The following is a 22742-nucleotide window of genomic DNA, read 5'->3' on the forward strand; positions in this document are numbered from 1 at the left end:
AGGAGCCTGTGGCAGGAGAGCCTGAGAGAGAAACCCCTAGACGGGCCAGGAGGAAACATTGACCAATCAGGAGCCAGCAGGCTGGTTAAAAAGGCTTGCCTGCTTCTTCTTAGTGGCAGAGCTGGGGAAGACTGGGATGGACCAGGACCAGGAGCTCCAGCTCAAGTGCCTCAGAGCCAGGCCAGAACCTGGTTGGGCCTTGCCTTCAAGCTGCATATGTAGTTTATTTTTATTTTTTGTTAAGGTGCAGACAGCCAAACTCTGAGTGTGTTATTTTGTTATCTCTCTGTTTAGAGACTGACTCTGAGCTTACAACTCAGCCCACCCTATTTCAAGCAGGCAGCCCAAAACCTACAGACTAAGGCAGGGAATGCCTGCAGTACCAAGATCAGTCCCAGGGGGTCACTACAGAGCAGCCCCACCTGCCCCAGGAGATCAAAAGGTGTATTGCCAGAGTAAGGGAGATACGATCAGATCAGTCCGGCAAGTAACCTAACATGGCAAAACTTGTCCATTTTGAAATTTTAAATCAGCTGCTAAGCTACTAGAACAGACAAGAATGGAAAAGGAGGAAGAGAAGGAGAAGGAGGGAAATTAATTACAAAACTAGCAAGTGACCAAATGGATGACAAAATTATACTGTAAACAGCAACATATGGCAAAGGCTCATTAATAGCTTTCGATGTTGTTTTCATTTCTATTGAAGCCTTCCTTGATTTATCTTACTGCATCAAATATTTTTTCCAGCTATTCTTTCTTATCAGTTCTGCCCAAGGTAATCAGAATTCTTCTGGCAGAAGTACAATGTAACGAAATGGCAAATACTGCATTACTAACCCCTGTAATGGAAGTAAACATCTTTCTTTTGTGCAAGCAGAAAGCCATATAACACAGAATTTCCCCCTAGGACTAGCTCAGCCTCTTGCAATGCAAAGTGTTTTGAAAGCATTCATTTTGATCTCAAGGGGTTTTTTTGTTGCACAATATATATATATCAGACACTTAGCAGAGTTTGTATGTCTGTTCAATATTGGTTATTTTAATACACTCATAATTTTAAAAAAAGATTCTCACCATTTTGAAGAACACAAACCTTATTTTGTTTTAGAAAAGTAAATAGAGACTTGCAGCATGTTCACACAATACATAATATGGAGTCTGATCCCGCTCCCCTTGAATTTGGTGGAAACACTCGAATTTACTTCAGTTGGAGATGGATTATGGTAATTTTTTTGGAAGACTTTAATTGCCTAAATCACTTTTGGAAAAGGGATTTAGGGTCCTAAATCAGTTAGGAACTTTTGAAAATTATACTGGGCCTTTTAGTTTCATGATTACCATTGGCTGCCATATAGTCAATGGAGCTTTTTTCTGTAGCCACATGTGAAATCTTTGTACCAGTCAATTCATCATCATTTTGCCTTTGGAGGTAGATAACATTGATTTAGTTGGGGTTGGTCCTGCTTTGAGCAGGGGGTTGGACTAGATGACCTCCTGAGGTCTCTTCCAACCCTAATCTTCTATGATTCTATGAACATAGCCGGGATATTCCCAGTGTTACCTACACTTAGTCTAGGGGATCCCACCAGCACCACTGTAACATTTATCCTTTGTCACAGCTTTACCGATGAGCATTGTACAGAATTACTGGGACAATCTGTCCATAAGTGGGGTCACATAAGCTTGTTACAAGTACTTACAGTAATAACTATTTCAGGCAGGACCACCATGATGTTTTAATGTAAAAGTGGTTGGATGGGGTCCTCATGATTACAAAACTGAGGAAATGGCATTTTTATATGCCATACTCCAATGCATTTGTCCTTAGGCAGAGTGATCTGTGATGTATTGACATAAATTGGAATAAGATTGTAAAAATGCTCGTTTCCCCACTTGGCTTTCTCATAAATATGGGCTGTTCCTCATGAGAGTAGAGAGTGTTTAAAAACATTTCAATAAAATCAATAACACAACACTACAGAAGAGGGAGACAGTAAGATCTATATTTTAACTAAATATTCGTTAGTTACCTTCTGATGTCAAGTTGCTGAAGTTCCCCTCTGTGAGAGAGCCTTATTAGAGACTACTAATCTGCCAACCCTCTTAGTTTTTGGGTCATCTGCAATGTCATTAGTATTCTACTCTTGCCTGGAAACCAAAGGAGAAATGTAATTAAAATGCAATGTGACAATGCACGTCAGATAAAAAGGGTCCCTTCTGCACAAAATCTTTGCTAAACTCATGTGCATTTCTTTGTTTATCGCTTACTTATGTTGCTATCTAACATTAATATTAATAAAATTAATATTTAAAAAAGGAGGTCAGAACTTTTGCAATGTGCTATGCCAATCATATTTTAATTATTTTTCTGGTCATTAATGCCCTATGCTATTGGTTGCCCCATTCTCATAAGGATAAAGGAAATCATCTAGCTATTAGTTACATTTTAGGGCCTGGATGCTCTGTGTAACAGTGCGCTGGTCCTGAGCACATGCGTGGCCCAGTGCGCCTGTTCCAACTCTAGCCCTTTAAAGAAATTGCCGGGAAGTAAGGGAAATGGGAGTCATGGGAGTGACAGTCATTTAACCAGCCAAAGTACATAAGGAGAGCCAGTGGCTCAGTTAAGAGGAAGACTCTGAGTGAGTGTGAGGTTTGCCTGAGTTTCCAAGCACACGGTCTGAGGAAGGAGATGAGCAGGAGCGGCAGCTGAGACCCTGGAGAGGTTTTATCTATTGAGGAAGCTGGAGGAAGGTTTGTAGAGCAGTGGTCTCCAATCTTTTTAAGCACAAGTATCACTATTTGATTTTAAGATCAACTCAGGATCTATCCCGCCCCTTCCCCAAGGCCCCGCCCTACTCACTCCATTCCCCCTCCCTCCATCGCTCGCTCACCCCCACCCTCACTCACTTTCACCGGGCTGGGGCAGGGGGTTGGGGTGTGGGAGGAAGTGCAGGCTCTGGGGTGGGGCTGAGGGGTTTGGAGTGTGGGAGGGGGCTCCGGGCTTGAGCAAGGGCAAGTCATGCTTGACTAATCTAATTGCCTTCTATGATGAGATAACTGGCTCTGTGGATGAAGGGAAAGCAGTGGACGTGTTGTTCCTTGACTTTAGCAAAGCTTTTGACATGGTCTCCCACAGTATTCTTGCCAGCAAGTTAAAGAAGTATGGGCTGGTTGAATGGACTATAAGGTGGATAGAAAGCTGGCTAGATTGTCGGGCTCAACGGGTAGTGATCAATGGCTCCATGTCTAGTTGGCAGCCGGTATCAAGTGGAGTGCCCCAAGGGTCAGTCCTGGGGCCGGTTTTATTCAATATCTTCATAAATGATCTGGAGGATGGTGTGGATTGCACCCTCAGCAAGTTTGCAGATGACACTAAACTGGGAGGAGAGGTAGATACGCTGGAGGGTAGGGATAGGATACAGAGGGACCTAGACAAATTGGAGGATTGGGTCAAAAGAAATCTGATGAGGTTCAACAAGGACAAGTGCAGGGTCCTGTACTTAGGACAGAAGAATCCAATGCACCGCTACAGACTAGGGACCGAATGGCTCGGCAGCAGTTCTGCAGAAAAGGACCTAGGGGCTACAGTGGACAAGAAGCTGGATATGAGTCAACAGTGTGCCCTTGTTGCCAAGAAGGCCAATGGCATTTTGGGATGTATAAGTAGGAGCATTGCCAGCAGATCGAGGGACGTGGTCGTTCCCCTCTATTCGACATTAGTGAGGCCTCATCTGGAGTACTGTGTCCAGTTTTGGGCCCCACACTACAAGAAGGATGTGGAAAAATTGGAAAGAGTCCAGCGGAGGGCAACAAAAATGATTAGGGGACTGGAACACATGACTTATGAGGAGAGGCTGAGGGAACTGGGGATGTTTAGTCTGCGTAAGAGAAGAATGAGGGGGGATTTGATAGCTGCTTTCAACTACCTGAAAGGGGGTTCCAAAGAGGATGGCTCTAGACTGTTCTCAGTGGTAGCAGATGACAGAACAAGGAGTAATGGTCTCAAGTTGCAGTGGGGGAGATTTAGGTTGGATATTAGGAAAAACTTTTTCACTAGGAGGGTGGTGAAAAACTGGAATGCGTTACCTAGGGAGGTGGTGGAATCTCCTTCCTTAGAAGCTTTTAAGGTCAGGCTTGACAAAGCCCTGGCTGGGATGATTTAATTGGGGATCGGTCCTGCTTTGAGCAGGGGGTTGGACTAGATGACCTCCTGAGGTCCCTTCCAACCCTGATATTCTATGTTTCTATGATTCTCTGGAACGGAGTTTGGGTGCAAGGGTCATATGGTCACACTGCACCTAATCTCATAAAATCCACTGGACATTTCATGAGTTTTACTTTTTATTAATGTCATTTGTGGTGTATAGATCCAAAATCCTTCAGGGATTGTCACAAATCAGTGTAACATTCTCAACTGTGGGGTGTGCATTGGCTGAGCCTGGGGAAGGAGGTTGGGGTGCAAGAGTGATGAGTGCTAGCTCTGGGACGCAGTTTGGGTGCAGGACGGGGCTCCAGGCTGGGGCAGAGTGTTGGGGTGAGGGAGAGGGTGAGGGGTGTGGGCTCTGGGAGGGAGTTTGGGTGAAGGAGGGGGGCTCCTGGCTGGGGCAGGGTGTTGGCGTGCAAGAGGGGTGCGAGGTGCAGGCTCTGGCTGGGAGGCACTTACCACAGGTGGCTCCCAGTTGACAGCACAGTGGGGCTCAGGCAGGCTGCCTGCCTGCCCTGGCCCCACGCTGCTCCTGGAAGTGGCTGGCTGCTGGCAAGTCTCTGCAGCCCCTGGGCAGGAGGGGGGCAGCAGGTCTCCATGCGCTGCCCTCAAGCGCCGCCCTTGCAGCTCCTATTGGCTGGTTTGCACCCAGTGGGAGCTGCGGGGACGCTGCTAGGACTGGGGGCACCGAGTGGAGCTGCTCCTCCTCCGTCTCCCCCCAGGGGCTAAAGAAACGTGCCAGCAGCCAGCCGCTTCTGGGAGCGGTGTGGGGCTACAGCAGGTAGGCAGCCTGCCTGAGTCCCACTGCACCGCTGGACTTTTAGCGGCCCGGAGATCACGATCGACTGGCAGAGGCTCTAGGATTGACCACTCAGTTGCAATCGATGGGTTGGTGACCACTGTTGGTCCCTCTTTTTTTGCTCCCACGGTGGGAATTAGAACAGCTGTCCTGTTGACTAGGGGATGCAGGGGGTGACTGGAGACCAGGAGGCTGGGAGGCAGAGCCCAGTGGAAGGGCAAAAGGTGCCCTGGAAAAACCTAACATGAAAGATGATTTACTTGTATCTTTTGATCTTGTGTTACCAATATTTTTTTTTTTATTCCTCAAGATTTGATCTCTGTGGGCTAGCTGGAGGGCTAAGTCACTTCAGTGATGTAGCATGCTGAAGGCTCCTGCATAGGAGCACCAGAGGCCTATCAGCCTGGGATCAAGATACTGAATGAGGGAAACTGAGGCAACAGTAGGCCTGCTGCCAGTTGAGGTAAGTCCCTGCTGCACTCCACGCGATTGGCAGGAAATCACCTTGTGCTGTCTCCACTGAAAATTCACTGTGTTTCCATGTTTATAACTGTAAAGCATATTAATAAATGATGATTTAGCTGAGTGATCACATTTTTAAATGCTGCTCTTGCAGTTACTGTGCTGGGACTCACCAGGCCTGGGTTTGGTTCCTGGCTCTGTCAGACTCTCTTTGTGATCTTATGATTTTCAAAGGAGTCTAACGGAGTTATGCTGGCAGCTCTCACTGAATTTCAATGGGAGTTGGGTGCCTAACGCCTTTTAAAGTCCCTGCTTTAATCTTTCTGGTCCCAACTCAAGAGAGCACTTAAGCATGTATACAAACCCATCCCAGTTCAACACAGCACATGAGCACATGTCTAGCTTTCACGGCATATGAGCATGTGCTTAAATGCTGACCTGGATAGTGATGTGTCCCTGAATCAGGGCCTAAGCACTTCAATTTCTAATATGTAAAATCGGGATGATAGTACTTACCTACTTCACTGCGGAATTGTGAGGATATATTCACACATGATTTTGAGATGCTCAGATCTGGCAGTACTGGGGATCCTTACAAGTACCTAGGTTAACCTAGTTTTCTTCCTGTGGACAGATCATAGATCAGACATCTGTAGAACGCTTAGCACTGGGGATTTGCCTGAATAGAAAAAGCAGAATCAGGACACTAACGTTTTGCTCTTTCCTTTAAGGGCACGATTGTTGAGAGGGATATTTCATAATAAATAGTGGAATGATGATTACCTGTATCAGATCACAATATGTAAGACATGGGAAGTCATAGAGGTTTTGAATGATTCTGACAAGGCTCCTGAACTCATGTGAGGCTTTTCAAGAACTCACAAAGACCTCCCAGTTTGAACACATCATCGCCTTGCCAAAATACCCAAAGACTAATGGGATGGCAATAAGAGCTAGTAAGACAATGACTGATCTCCTAAAGACAGCACAACATGATAAAGATTCATATCCAGACCTATTGGATATTAGAAATATACTAACAGAAGCATTGCTAATGGACCAACGGACATGAACTTTCTTTCCCAACACCTTAGAAGCTCTAACCTAAGCAAATACTACACTTAAATGTCACTGGTAGAAAGGCAAAATCACAATAATATTACTAAGACAGACATAAAACTAACATCCACACTTACAGTCTGGTAGCTAGAATCCCAGAGACTAGACAATCAGCTGGAAGCCAGCGAGAGTTGTTACCACCCCAGAAGAGCCTGGATTTAGAGTGTGAAATAGTCAGAGATACCAGAGAAATAACTGAGATTTAACTGAAACCCTGGAGGGATCCCAGATTCCTGTTGCTACAGGTGTGAAAGGTGAAAACTCCATTAATGAAGAAGCAGACGAGGGAACAAAAGCCTTGGGATCAGTGCCAGAAGAATCGTCACAGGCAATAGTGATGACCAGCACTCACCACGTGCATAGATGTACGGAACCAGTAAAACCCAGGTCGCCCAAACGGAGGAGCCTGATGGACTGCTGAAGCCACAACACAACCACTGTCTTGGATGGGAAGGACAGACAAAAGGACCTAGCATCTAATGTCCAATGGAGATATTGCTTCCTTTGAGTAGAGAAACTGGGACCTGAGGACAAAATATCTTTGGGATCCAAAAAGGTCTGCGCTCCCTGCAAAGCTAGTGATTGTACCTGTGATGTTAATTCTCAGACAGCATATACTTATAACCAAGAAATAAAGAAGCCACAGAGGAAGAATGCAAGGATAGGGGACCTGTTGCCAGTTTGTGCATGACTATGCTAATGCATGTTTTGTGCCTCTGAGTGTGTTCACCGTGCACAAGAGATTTAACTTGTTGCATCCCAGCCCAGAATCCCCATAATATCAAGCACTGCAGCCTCTCCACCTCTCATACACCCAAAACGGGGTCCTGCACTGGGAGGCAGTATAGGGCTGTTTACAGGAGCTCCATGCATTGTCTGCACAGGAGAAGTTCTCCTCTGGCCAGGGGTGCTGTACTAACGGCTGCTATAAGCTGCCAAAGCAAGTGGCATAATCTATCCATCAGTGATTCTGGAGGCCTGGAGAGACTTCCATCTAGCTGTGTGATCATACAGTTAATTAGAAAGTGCCAGGCCTTCTCTCCTGATAAAACTGATGCCCAGTTGCTTATTAAATATCCCAGAGAGAAGCAAGGCAGACAGTCAGCAGGCTGCATAGCAATATGTCAAGTGTTTTGGGTGAAGACCCATAGCACAGAGCAGATTTTCTTAAATTCCAGCAAAACTGCATGGAACTCACTAATGTGTCTTGGAAGGATGAAGTGAATACAAAAGATGAGCTGAGTAGATCCAGCTGGTATTCTAATCCATGTTTCCAGGGAGGAGAAGTGTCTCAAACACAGCACTCATGGCGCTGAGCCAGCACCAAAGTAGTAGCATTACTACATTAATAGCGTTGACTTAACTGTAAAGAGGAGATTGTGAACAATATGGTTAAGATGCTAGTTCTTTAAGTCTTTGGGACCTGGCCATCGTATGAGCCTTACAAATGTTACCAGGAGACAAAGGACACTTTTCCAAATCATAACGAGGATTTAAAATATTACGGCTTCCTCAATTCTGAGAAATCCTAACCCAAGAACCTTACTAGCTGGCATCATCAAACATGAGGCGTGACATGAGGATAATTTTCTTGTCCTATTGTTAACACAACCATTTATTTCTCAATCGCCTTCCCCTTGGGTCAAAGCCTATTGAAATCAATGAGAACCTTTCCACTGACTCCAAAGGGATTTGGATCAGGTCCTTCGTCTGTGATATCCCCTTGAGCCACGAATTGTGCCTTCTTCTCTTTAGAAAGCATCCAACTCACGGTGGGTGTTACTGGAAAAAATTAATAATCTGCACAGCCTATGTCAGTGCCACACTTTCTCAGTGTAGTGCTGGACATGACCCTGTTTTTGTAAGTTTTCACATGGCATTTCCAAATAAATACCTTCATGATCACATATTTAACAATCAAAAATGTCAGGTAGATTTAGAAACTCCACAACATTAACATCTTCCCTCAGAACACCATCCTTGTCTCCATGGCTGTCACCTTCCCATACACCAACGTCCCTCACCATGAAAGCATCACTGCCTGCCTCAGATACCTACAGGAGAATGAACGATGCTTGGAAATCCATCCTAAACTCATCCATTTTCTCCTCACCCAAAACAACTTCACATGTAACAACAAACACTTTGGCCAAACCATGGGAATAGCCAGGGGCACTAGGATGGCCCCCTAATATGCAAACCTCTTCCTGGCCACCTCAAGGAAGAATTTCTGGCAGAATGCAGCACAAAACCAATGATATACCTGAGATACAGCGATGATATTTTAATCCTTTGGACAGATGAGCTAAACTCTCTCATAGATTCCCACCACAACTTCAACAACCACCCCCCATCCATCAAACTCTCTCTAGAACACTCCCACAGAACCATCAACTTCTTAGACACCACAATTAGCTTCAACACTGGAACTCTGCAGATGAACTCTGCAGATGAAGAAATCCATAAATCGCCTGTGATGGGGTGTCTGCCCCACACTGGGTTCTCAGGTGTTAATAGAGCCCTAGGGAGGCTACGCAGGAGGCAGCCAATCACAGAAGGGCTTATAGGAGCAGCCAATCAGGGCCAGGCAGGCCCATATAAGAAGAGCTGCAGTACAGAGCAGGGGAAGTCACTCCCTGGAGCTTGAGGAGGGGGAGGACTGGCTGCCTTGCAGTCTGAAGGCAGCAAGCACCCTGGACAGAGCAGTGCTGCAGGCAGAGACCCAGGGAGCTAAAGGCAGCTCCTGGTGGGCTGCAGGAATCTGCAGGCTGAGACCCTGAGGCAAGGGCAAAGAGGGTGCTGGGGCCACGGGGAAGTGGCCCAGGGACGTCTACAGAGGAGTCAGAGAGGACGCAGCAAGTGGCGGCCATCTACAGGGTCCCTGGGCCGGGACCTGGAGTAGCGAGTGGGCCTGGGTCCCTCCTGCCCCCACTTGACACTGAGGAAATGGCTGGACTGAGGGACTGCGATACTGTCCTCCAGAAGGGGGAAACACGGAGTGTGGCGCAGCTGGAGGGCTGTGTCATGAAGAGGACGCCACGGTCCTGGGAGTGATGTGGGTCCCTGGAGCAGAAGTGATGGTGATGAGACATCACCAGAAGAGGGCACACTGGCATACAGAGCTATTCCCCAGGACAGCCAGCAGGAGATGCCGCAGTGGTGAGTCGAACCCCATCACATCGCCATCTCCACAGATCCAGCAACCACCCAGATGCACCAAGAAGTCTGTTATCTACAGCTAGGCACTCAGATACCACAGAATTTGCTATGAAGAGAAAGTCTGGGATACACACATAAACACTCTTAAAACCACCTTCACTAAACAAGGACACTCCACCAGAGAAGTAGGATCGTTTTATAGAATGGGTCACTCAAATAATCTGGGAGAATCTTCTTCAATACAGAAAAAAAATCCACTGACTTCACATGCCTAGTTGTCACCTCCTGTCCCACACTAGAACCCCCAAGGGGTATCTTCAAATAATTAAAACCCATACTTGATGGGGGGGCCACATCCTGAAAGAAACTACCTCTTCCGGCTTTCAAACAACCCTCTAACCTCGCCCAGTTCATCAATAGAAGCAAGCTTCACATAGATCAGGACATACCAACTCAAAGCAACATCAGGCCCCGTCAGAACAACAGCTGCAAATCCTGAAGACATATCTCTACTGCCGTGACAATCAACACCCCCCAGCAACAAACCCTCAAGTTCCCTGGCTCCTACGCATGCCTATCACAACAGGTGCTGTACCTCATCCAGCGCATCCCCTATGTGAACACCAGCAACTGTGTGAATCAAACCAGACAGTCACTTTGCTCTTGAATGAACTCACACAGAAAAACGACAAAAGGCATCCTATCACCCACGGGCAAACACTTTTCACAAAGTGATCACACCGTATCTGGCCTCTCACCCTCAAAGGAAACCTGCACAACACTTTCAAAAAATGATCCTGGAAACTTAAATTCACAACTCTACTATATACTAAAAACCATGAACTTAACGGAGACACTGGTTTATGGTTCGTTACAACAATCTGTGACACACCATACTGTCTGCTAACCCTTAATTGCCTACTTCATTTTAACTGGGCTCCTACAGCATATGTGAACCTCTTGTGCTTAGCCATCTGTTCCGCCTTGTATTTAGCTTGGCACGCTGGTACCTTCTCCAGAACTGAGGAAGACCTCTGTAAAGCTCAAAAGCTTGTCCCTTCCACCAACAGAAGTTGGTCCTTTAAAATATATTTCTTTACCTACCTTGTCTCTCTCATATGTGTCAGTCAGTTTATTTCAGTGACACTTCCTAAGATAATTGCAGATGTCTGCATGTGTACTGTGTCTTATCTTTCTCCGTAATAATCATTGTCTTCTGGTATTTAATATTTTCCAAGAATGGCAGGGAGTTAGGACTCTTTAGAAGTGGCATCCATAGTGGTGTTGTAATGATTAATAGGTTTGTACTGTGCTCCTCACAGCTGACTGCCAGGGGGCTTCATCTTGCAGAGTGCTGAGCCCCTTATCTTCCATCGTACTAAGAGAATTCTCCAGTTGATCTAAGAGAACTGTTGGCAATAAAGCTCTGTGGAGATCTTTTCTCCCTGACAGAGCAGAAATCCTTCCTCCATCATAAGTACTAAAGGCATCTTTGTTAAATATAAGATGTAACATTAACTCTCTCTACCTCTTTTAGTAATATAGTTCAGTACGATTTAACAAACAATAGTTTTGTGGACTTAAACATGGTGTCAAGATCACAAAACTCATCAATTATATACAGATACACACACACGACCAGACATCCTGATATTATTGGAACCGTGACCATCCCAATATTAGGGATTTTGTCTTATATAGGACTCCAGTCTTTCCCACCCACACCCCCAGTCCCAATTTTTCACAGTCACTATCTGGTCCCCCTAACACACCCCTACCTCCTGAGACTCAGAATGGAATAACACATACCAGCTGTATTTAGAATCTATGTGGATTTAGACTGTTAAGATATAGGCCAAACTCAGGAAATTACCTTGCTAACAGCTCATTGACTATTTCCATATATGGTATTTATCACTGTTGCTACAAACAAATTCATGGGAAATTTAATTAAGTTCTCAAGAAAAAACAAATGGCTTTTTATCTATTAAGCGCACTGGCCAAGTTTATTTCTGGCATATTTCCTTGTTGCATAAAGGTTTCCGGTAGGTTATTTGCCCCTGAGTAACCTTGTTACTAAGTTAAGCCTGCGGCCTACATTAGCTCACTATGTACCACGGAAAATGTTGTTAACTTCAATGCACTGCACCTGCAACAAGGGATGCTTTAAATATTCAAATAACACTTGTGGAGAGATATTTATTTATTTATTTCCCCCCTGTGGATCTTCTACATCCTGAAACAGATGTATCCAAATTATGCAGTCAGCAACATGCATCTGGGCAGCTTCTCCTGCCCATGATGTATACAAATATTCTTGAAAAGAAATTCCTGAAATAAAGAATGGAACAAATAACAATAACTATCAATAAGACAGAGCAAGATGAGACAATCAATTGGCTATAGAATGCACATTTTCCCCTTATTCAACACAGTGATGTGTCAGAAGGCATCACACAAGATGCAGGATAGCATGGACCTATTTTGACAAAATATTGGCTTCTCTCTGTTGCTTGTTTAGGCAGGGATAGAGCACAGCCATGAATCTAGAAGAGTTTAGTTCTATGGGAAAGATAAGCAACAGTGCTATCTGATGCTCTTTGAAAAATCTTTATGCATATGCATACAATATATAATCTGACTGGAAGAGATAAGAGGTGAATTTGGTTTAGTAATATATATTGAGATGGCACTGTGCGCACAGGAAACATTACTGCCCTGTTCCAGTGTGGGCCAGCAACTTCCTGTTCCTTTGGTCATTCGAAACTAAGCCCTAACATTGCCAGCTGTTCCACGTGGGGAAAGGGCCTCTGTTGGTTTCACTGGGGTTCCACACGGGCCACAGAAGTTCACACACACAGAGATCAGCTTGCTGGATTGGGGCTTACTTTAGCACATCTTTAGCCCCAAGTGAATGCTGTCCTGGTATAGAAAGTGTGAACATTGTGTAACGGATGGGAATTGGTCAATTTCAGGGTGTGTGCTGGGAGAAGAGGCACCTGATAATACTATGTACGCTTCAACTGACACCTTTGGAACTACCCAGAAACGGAAGACACGATGACTGGACAGTGTAGATACCTGTCCCTCACAGGCATTCTTCCCTGTAACATGAAAGTGGCAGCCTGCTTGGTAAGTGGAGTATGTCTCTTGCTGTGAGTATATTAAACCAGTGTCCTATGACCTGTGTTGGCTGCTGCTGAGTTTCCAAGTGCAGTTTAAGGTGCTAGATTTGACCGATAAAGCCCTAAATGACTTAGGTCCTTACTACCTGAGACCCCGTGCGAAACTCCCACAGCTCAGACTGGCAGAAGTGCTTGAGCGGAAGCCCTATTAGAGTAATAGAGGAGCTACTGGGTGGTATTTTTTTTTATTATTATTTTTAGGGCCTTACTGAATTGGAATAAAGTCCCTATCCTGCACCCTTTTGGTCTAAAATAGCCCGAATCTGATGACTTTTCAGGGACTTTGCATAGCTCATCCTTCTCCCCAGGCAGTTCAGAATGGGAGATGAAGGGGCTGTCCTGCTGGACAAATGCACTGTATCACCAGGTCACATCATAATGTGATTATGTGTCAGGGGTCTCAAAATATATTTCCAAAGAGCTAATGTTCTGCAAGTCCCTTGCAGAATTTTGGAGAGCCCCATTAAATACAGAACTATCCTATAGAATCTGAGACGTTATTTACTGAAAGCTAAGATTCCTTTTACAAATTCAGTTGCTCTTGTTAATTCCCAGTGGATGTTCAAATGTTTTACTTCTTTGGTCTTTCTAACACAGATATGTGTTTCTGACCCATCAATTATTCATAGTTAAACTGTTGTTTTGTGTGGTGAGGATATTGACTTGGCGTAAATCACATGGACAATCTTAATTATTTCAATTTGAGCTTGGATAAATTAGCCAAAAATCAGCTGTACAGCCTGTACCACGGTAGCTGCTTGATTCAGAACAAGGCCTTAAAATGAAGATAATGACACAACCAAAGAGATCAAGGCACAAAAGGGTTAATTCCTTTGAGAGAGGGAGCTCCTCTTATATTTCTGGACCGTTTAAGTCCTTGCTTTTTTAGGACAAAATAATCACCTATTTAAATGAGAACGCGAACACATGGTAAAATCTCAGATTATATCCTGTGATTTGGAAAATACCAAGCCAACCCTGATTGTTAGGATAGCTCCCAAAATATTCGGTCATATGGAAGAAAATCCAATGTTGTGCTGCCCACGATCTGTCATACTTAATTACATTTATAATTACTTAGTCTGAAAATATTTAATTTGATGTTCCATTCTAATCATCACACTCTCCTGGTTATTGTACAGTTTGGTTGATATTTGCAAAACTATTTACTTCGAGCTGGAAAATCGTTTGGAAAGTGATTTAAATACAAAGTGAAGGGTGCAAATCTGTCAGGCGTTTTTGTTTGTTTGTTTTGTTTTTCTGTTTTTTAACATGATACCACTTTTAGATATTGCTGATAGATTTTCTTGAGCTATATCCTAAACTGGCAGGGTAGCCAAACTGAACAAATCTTTAGTCTGTGCTGCCCTCTGCTGCTAAGATCACTAAATGGCAATTATTTCCATGTATGTAATGTAGAAGATGAAATGTTTCTCACCTTTATATTTAGAACAGTGGTTCCTAAACTGTGGGGTGCGGTCCACTTGCTGGCCGGCTATGTTGTGCTGGTTATTTCTCCTTTTTTGGATTAAAAGACAGCTAAAACTATATTAAATACTCTCCTACTATACGTTCCCAAGTAAAGAAAGGTTGTAGCTGACATATGGATGTCATTCAATCACCCAAGTAGTCCATGCAATCACAAATGAGAGGAAGGAGAGGTGTCTACAGGACAATCACTCTCTTAAGTGACTGAACTATGAAAAGCTTGGAAGCCCTGGCATGGAACATATGTGGTGTTAGTAGTTAGGTGATCCGTCTTCTCTGCTTTAAGGCAGTTGAAAGGTAGAGTCAAACGCCAAAGCTGGGAGTTTAAGGCCTTCATTTCCCATTCTGAACTGCCGGGGAGGGAGTCTGGACTAACTAAAAACTGCAGGATTTGAACGCTGATATGCAAACTTAACTAAGTCCCAAATCCTGCAACATTTAGGGTATGTCTGCACAGCACATAAAACCAGTGGTGAGCTGCAGCCGGTTCGCACTGGTTTGCACAAACTGGTTGTTAAATTTTGAAGCAGTTTTAGAACTGGTTGTTAATGCACTTCCCTGCAGGGGGCGCTGAGGCTTTGATGGGCTCTGGCCGGGAAGTGATGTAATTCCTCCTCCGGCCGCCGGGGGCACTGCGCTGCGGGAGCCATGTGGGCTGCCGCCTGGCCCTGGGCACCAGCCCTGGTGCTGCTGCTGTTCCCCCGACCCCTGGCCCTGGGGCTCCCGCGGCTGCCTGGTGGGTCCCCGGCTGCTCTGCTCCGCCTGGGCTGCGTCCTGCTGCTCCAAGCCGCTCTCCCTGCGAGCACCCACCACCCTCCCCACAGCCAGCCCCTGCCTCCAGCCACCCCCGCACCCCCTGCCCTGCCCGCAGCCAGCCACTGCCGCACCCCCTGCCCTGCCCACAGCCAGCCCCTGCCTCCAGCCACCCCCGCACCCCCTGCCCTGCCCGCAGCCAGCCCCGCCGCACCCCCTGCCCTGCCCACGCCACCCCCTGCCCGCACCAGCCCCTGCCTGCAGCCACCCTCGCACCCCCTGGCTGCAGCCAGCCCCCACCTCCAGCCACCCCCTGCACCCCCGCCCTGCCCACACCAGCCCCTGCCCGCACCAGCCCCTGCCTGCAGCCACCCCCGCACCCCCTGGCTGCAGCCAGCCCCCACCTCCATCCACCCCCTGCACCCCCTGCCCTGCCCACACCAGTCCCTGCCTGCAGCCATCCCCGCACCCCCTGCCCGCAACCAGCCCCTGCCGCACCCCCTACCCTGCCCGCAGCCACCCCTGCGCCCCCTGCCCGCAGCCAGCCCTTGCGCCCCCTGCCTGCAGCCAGCCCCTGCCGCACCCCCTGCCCTGCCTCCAGCCACCCCCGCACCCCCTGCCCGCAGCCAGCCCCTGCCTTCAGCCACCCACCCCCACACCCCTGCCCGCAGCCAGCCCCTGCCGCACCCCCTGCCCTGCCCACAACCAGCCCCTGCCTCCAGCCACCCCCGCATCTCCCCAGCCACAGCCAGCCCCTGCCGCACCCCCTGTCCTGCCCTGTCTCCAGCCAACCCCTGCCGCACCCCCTGCCCTGTCTCCAGCCAGCCCCACACCCCCTGCCCACAGCCAGCCCCTGTCTCCAGCCACCCCTGCACCCCCTGGCCACAGCCAGCCCCTGCCGCACCCCCTGCCCTGTATCCAGCCAACCCCTGCCACACGCACCCCCCTGCCTGAAGCTAGCCAGCCCCACACCCCCTGTCTCCAGCCAGCCCCGCACCCTCATGCCCTGTCTCCAGCCAGCTCCGCACCCCCTGCCCTGCCCGCAGCCAGCCCCGCACCCCTTGCCTCCAGCCAGCCCCACACCCCTTGCCTCCAGCCAACCCTGCACCCTCCTGTCTCCAGCCAGCTCCGCACCCCCTGCCCTGCCCACAGCCAGCCCCGCACCCCCTTGCCTCCACCCAACCCTGCACCCTCCTGTCTCCAGCCAGCTCTGCATCCCCTGCCCTGCCTGCAGCCAGCCCCGCACCCCCTGCCTCCAGCCTGCCCTACGCCCCTGTCTGCAGCTGGCCCCACATCCACTGGTGCCCTGCAGTTCCCAGGGCAGTAACCCTGCACACCTGCTTCAATAAGGGGGGCAAGGAGCAGCTGGGACCCACACATGTGCACACCCTAGGGTGACCAGACAGCAAGTATGAAAAATCAGGACAGGGAGTAGGGGGTAATAGAAGCCTATATAAGAAAAAGACCCCAAAACCAGGACATCTGGTCACCCTAGCACACCCCCAGGGAGTGGCGGGGACCCACACATGTGAACCGGAGCTCATTTCTAGTTCAGGCCCGTCTTTTTAAAAAAGGACTTTATGCAGGGTTAACATACATCCGTATTTTCCCAGACATGTCATACTTTTTGGTTCTTAAATTGCCGTCCGAATTTAAAAATTCCTCCTGGGAAAATACGGCCGTATGGCAACCCTACTGGTACAAAAAATACATACTGTGGCACATCCCGTAAATCAGAACTTTTTATAGGGAACCGGTTGTTAAGATTTTGGCAGCTCATCACTGCATAAAACCCCCGCGGCCGTGAGTCTCAGAGATTGGGTCAACTGAGTCAGGCTTGTGGGGCTTGCACTGTGGGGCTAAAAATAGCCATGTAGCAGTTTTGGTGTGGACTGGAACCCATGCTCTGAAACCTGGTGAGGGGGAAGGTCTCAGAACCCTGGATCCAGCCCCAGCGGGAACATCTCCATGGCTATTTTTAGCCTTGTAGTGCAAGTGAACACAAATCAGTTGACCTGGGCTCTGAGACTCAACCACGGGTTAGGTTTTTTGCTGTATAGATGTAGCCTTAGACACGTTGAGCTCAGTGGAACTACTTGCCTGCTTAAAGATAAGCGTGTGCATAGTGCTTTGTTGAATGGAAATAGGCTTATTTGCATGCTGAAAGCATATGTGCACTTGGTGTGTCTTGCAGAACTGAGGCTTATCTCCCTTTATGTACTCTTTATGGCACTTTTAGGGTGTGGGTGGTGGGGGGGGGAGGGAATGGCATATGCTACATCTAAAGAGAGAACTCAAAACGTAGCACTGAACATCCTAGAAAGCAGGGAAGTTCAGACATGAACCTCTGGATTTGTTATGCTGTGGGCCCACTACAACTGAAGCCTCCAACAGCTCTTGAAATGGTTCTAAATTAGAAGAATGGCCCTTTTGTATTTGAGTTGAAAGTCATTTTGAAGCTACTGCACAATCCTGCTCTGCCCTATAACTGGCTGTTTTCATTCAGAAAGAATAGAAAATTGAGCATTTCAATGAGGGCCAGACCCAAAGCCCTTTGATTTCAAAAGCCTGATTTGACTTCACTGGGCTTTGGTTCAGACCCTGTCCAGAGTAATCTGCACTTGAAATTACCCAAACCCATCTTTCAGTAAAGATAATGGGATGCCACAGGACTGAGATACCAATCATCTAACTATACACAGCCAATTTGGGAGCGGAGCCTGGGTCTAATACCAACAAAAGCAAATGTGATGTGGAGGTGATGCCTTGGGAAAGAAATAGGGCCATTTACGTGAACGAGAGCTTCAGGCACATGGCAAATCTTAAAAACTGCAGACAACTTTCCCCCTAAAGACCGCAAGAAGGAGAAATGTTAAAAAGGGGATGGGATGTGACAGAGATCCAAGTCCACCCCACCTCTCCAAGAATGAACAGCGATGAATATCTGATGATGAATTGCATATGAATAGAGAGAATTAATAGGTTCTCCTGCTCTCTTGCACACATTCTCTTTGACGTGAATAGCCCAGCTATTTTCTATGGGAGCAGAGTGGGTGCTGTGTTTGGGTTGCTCTGCTGCTACCGAACAGATGAAGTGCTTATAGTAAACTATCTCCCCCTCAATGTGGCAGGTTGGCAGCCGCAAACCTGGAGGCACTCACATGCACTTGACCCAAAGCCATCTTGCATGTTGCCTGACATTGATAGTGCTGCAGATGAACATGGGTAAAGTCTCCACAAAAGTGTTTTCCCCCAAAGCTTGCTCGGCAAACACACCTGTCAGCCTGGTCACTGTTTGGTGTTGCTTTTCCCCTTGGACTATCCAGGAACAATCTTTCCATTGAGTCTCCCCCATGAGAGAAGGGGCTAGTCTGAAAACTCAACCATACCGGTGTCTTGTTTCCTCATCTCTCTGCAATAACTCTCATTCTAGGATTTTTTTCAGACGCCACTATTAGGCAGAAATTTTAGTTACTGTATATAGTGGATACTGGGAATGTACGATATTGTGGGGTGTGACTTCATCAGATCCCAGAAGACAGGGTAGGTAAAACCTGCTAAGTACCAGAAGAGGAAAGTCCCAGCCCCCCCCCCCCCCCCGCACCCTAAGGAAAATGACAACAATAAGAAAGGGGTCTTTAAATGAGCTGTTCTTTTAACGTTTAGAAAGATGTAGGAAGTGAATGGCTGAGATTAAGTGTAGAATTCTGCCCTAACTTACCCTTCATGCAACCTCACTGATTTCAGGGGACAATTTTAGCTCATCCTGTTCACACCCCACCTCCTTATTGATCTGTCCCAACAGGCTGGTTAGACACTCTAGCATGGGTACTCTGCCTTTAGGTGACCAGAGAGGAAGTGTAAAAAATCGGGAAAGGGGCAGGGGGTAATAGGTGTCTATATAAGAAAAAGACCCCCAAAATCGTGACTGACCCTATAAAATCGGGACATCTGGTCACCCTATCTGCCTTTCATATTTGGAAAGCTCTTAGCACATTGGGAGTGCTGTCAAAAGGCTCCTAATGTACACAGTCCTAATGTTTACTTTTGTGGGCACTATAAGGAAGAGGAGCTAGTATGTTGACCTACTGTTACATCAGCTTATTCAGCTTCAGCACCCAAAGCATGTGATTATTAGTAATATGGTGAAAAATGTAACAAAGTTTGCTTAAAACTAAAAAAGGAAGTTACAGTAAATAAACTGCCCAGGAAGAAGGCAATAAAATTTCTCTGGTTGGAATCAGGACCCAGTTTAAAAACAAGTGCATCCAAAACAGGACGTATTTAATATTTTCTTTAATATGTTGTGCCCTTAAAGTTTCACCAGCTGGAGGAAAGCAAAATGATCCCAATAAAAGAGCACATCATAAGACGAGATGTCTCGACGCGTAGTGTCACCTCATTGCTTCTGCCCACACAACTTCCCTTTCTCAAGTCACAATGTTAAGAGAGATTTTTTTTTCCTTTGACTTTCTCAATAGGTCATGGTGAGCTCATAAACAGGAGATTTTGCTCTGACTGATTTTGAAAATATGAACACAATCAAGACTTGGTTTCCATCTTCATTTGTGCTTTCTTCAACGGATTCCATTAAGTGAACCCCTCTCTGCTATGCTAATCATTACCAGCTTTCATTTCTGCTTACTGGAAAAGTTGTTATGCTGTGGGGCTGATCATGAAAAACACTGACCCCAGGAGTAATCCTTACTCATACTAGTAATCACACTGGCTTCACTGAATCCAAGGGAGATCAGCAGCTCACAGGATCAGGCTGAAAATTCTGAAAGGTTTTGTTTTGTATTGAAAATTGTGCAAAATAAGAGAAGATCATGCCAACAGCCCAGAAGGATGTTTATAGCAACAACCATATCTGAACCTGCTTAGAACCTCCTCTAGTCAAATAAAATAGCCCAAGCAGAACTTTCTACATCCAGTGAAGAGATGTGAGTCAGAGACTCTATGAAGTCCACTACAAAAGTTGCAATGGCCTATCTATTACTGGGAGGCAGCCCAGAGGCAGTTAGGTACAAAACCCTAAGGCAGAATTTGCCAGTGACAGATTATTTTAGGACAAAATTCCCAATAATTCCCCGTAGATCATGTATCGCTCCTAATTATTCTGATGTTCTTGCACCTATAGCAACCAAGCTCTTATGAGAACAAGCCACAGTTTCATAATATATAACATCCTATACATGCTGACTCTGCACTGTGGATTGATGTGATAAACAACGGTGCCTCCGTACCAGAGGGAGGGGGCACATTAGAAACGTCAGGATGGATAGGATATGGGTAAGGCTACGTTTATGTCACGGAGGTCATGGAAGTCACAGAATCTGTGACATTCTCTGCTTCAGGCCCAGAGGCTGTGGGGGTTCCAGCGACAGGTGACAGGGCGCCCCCTGCAAGGTTCCAGTGACAGGTGACAGATTCGTGAGGGGGCCCTCCTCAGGGTTCCAGCAATGGGTGACAGCCTCCCACGGGGTGGGAGAGGGATGACTCGGGTGAGCAGCTGGGGGTGTCCCATTTCTCTTTGGAATATATGGTCACCCTGAAGCTCTCATCTGCTGTGGGTGAAGAGGGGGCCCCCCTGCAGCTTCTGGCTGCCAAGGGCAGAGGGGGAACCCCACAGCTCCCAGCCACCACGGTGGCGGGGGAAACCACAGTGCCGCAGCAGCAAAACTCACAGATGGCTTCTGTGAATGTTTGTTCATTGCCCGTGACCTATCCGTGACTTTTACTGAAAAGAACCATGACAAAATCTTAGTCTTAGATATGAGGTATCACATCACTGATACCTCAAAGTGAAAAATTAGGGCAGTTCAGTCCAAAATACGACTCGAGAGGGAGCCAGAATAAACTTGACTCTGAAAGGAAATTCCCTAAATGAATCTCTTAAAAACACTGGAAAACAAGCAGAAATATAGAACTTCAATGCAAATCAGAACATGGACAATTAAACTGAACTAAGACTACCTTGAAAGAAAATTTATATTAAATGGAAGAAAATGAAAGTCAAATTAGCTAAGCCACTAAGAAAGCCAACACACAACTCATAAAAACAGAAAAAGCGAACAGAGAAATGTCCAAATAAAACAAGTTTCATCCCCTTCGGGCTCATTCCAATGTGTACATTCATGGCTTTCCAACCCACACACAATGGCAGAAGGTTCTGAATACTAGCTTCATGATAGGCTGGCCCCATTCAGTAGAAAAGTCTGCTTGCCACAGAAGGCAAAGAGCTGTTTTTTAAAAAAGCTCCGGTGGGGAGATGTAGGGTTGCCAAGAGATAGACATGTATTGAATGGAGTGCCCCTGCAAGTCTTGATTCTTGGCTTCTCCATATACGGCCGCACCCACCCTCCTGACGCCATGCAGTCTGTAGGTATTACACCAGCTCTAGGGCTGTGGGGAAAGGGTGGACTAAAAGCTCTGAAACTAATATTACAAGCCCTTGCAGAGCTTGAGAGCTCAGAAACAAGTTGGGAATTTGGGAAAAGGAAAACTTAAGCTGTGATGGTAGGAAATCTTGTTCTCTATCCATTGTCCAGCAGCATTTGGAGGTGGGGAAGGTTGTGCCCTGCATTATTGTGGCGTTCTTGGAGGTTGCCAATCCCACATTACTCATGTTTGGAGGTTCTCCAGTGTTAAAATCCAGAGGGACATCTCTCCACCCTCAATGACCTTATTTTGGTGGTGTAAGTAACCTTTCAGAAACACAGTGTTTTAATTCCCTTTGCCTGGTCTTGAAATAGTGGTATGAACCAGTGAGGTCCCAGTACCTTTAGTTTGGGTCCCATTTTAAAATTCTTCCCAGGTTCACTGACTGTTCATCCTGTCCTTGGTGGAAGCTTCTACAGTGAGCCCCAAGAAGTCACACTTGTGAGCCCCACTGCTGCAGATATACAGAGATTGGCAATGACTCCACCCATGGAAAGTCCATTGATGCTAGAGAGAAACATCTCCCCGCTGACTAAGATGATAAAGCAGTCTCATGCAAGTTTTTAGGGACCAGAAGCTACAAGTGTTATAGAATCATAGAAACGTAGGGCTGGAAGAGACCTTGAAAAGCCATCAAGTCCAGGCCCCTGTGCTGTGGCAGGACTAAGTAAACCTAGACCATCCCTGACAGGTGTTTGTCCAACTTGTTTTTAAAAGCTTCCAGTGATAGGGACACCATGACCACCTTGGGAAGCCTCTTCCAGAGCTTAGCTAACCTGATAGAAAGTTTTTCCTAATGTCTATCTTAAATTGCCCTTGCAGCAGATTAAGCCCATCACTTCTTGTCCTGCCTTTAGTGGACATGAAGAACAACTGATCACAGTCTTCTTTATAACAGCCCTTAACATATTGGAAGGCTGTTATCAGGTCACCCCTCAGTCTTCTTTTCTCAAGCCTAAACATGCCCAGATTTTTCAACCTTTCCTCATAGATCAGGTTTTCTAAACCTTTGATCATTTTTGTTGCTCTTCTCTGGACTCTTTCCAATTTGTCCATATCCTTCCTAAATTGTGGTGCTCAGAATTGGACACAGTGCCCGAGCTGGGGCCTCACCAGTGCTGAGTAGAGTGGG

The 22742-nt window shown here is 46.7% G+C and overlaps 1 protein-coding gene across 2 annotated transcripts in view; it reads left to right on the forward strand.

Annotated features, from left to right (window-relative positions):
- Positions 1-22742, forward strand: part of MITF (melanocyte inducing transcription factor) — a 242273-nt gene that overhangs the window by 37018 nt on the left and 182513 nt on the right. For both annotated transcript variants that reach the window (XM_074957473.1, XM_074957474.1), the window contains exons 2-3: positions 5314-5466; positions 12719-12875. The gene's annotated coding sequence lies outside the window, so the exon portion shown is untranslated. The remainder of the gene's footprint in view (positions 1-5313; positions 5467-12718; positions 12876-22742) is intronic.

The sequence above is a fragment of the Natator depressus genome, chromosome 7 (assembly GCF_965152275.1).
Source record: "Natator depressus isolate rNatDep1 chromosome 7, rNatDep2.hap1, whole genome shotgun sequence".
NCBI lineage: Eukaryota > Metazoa > Chordata > Testudines > Cheloniidae > Natator > Natator depressus.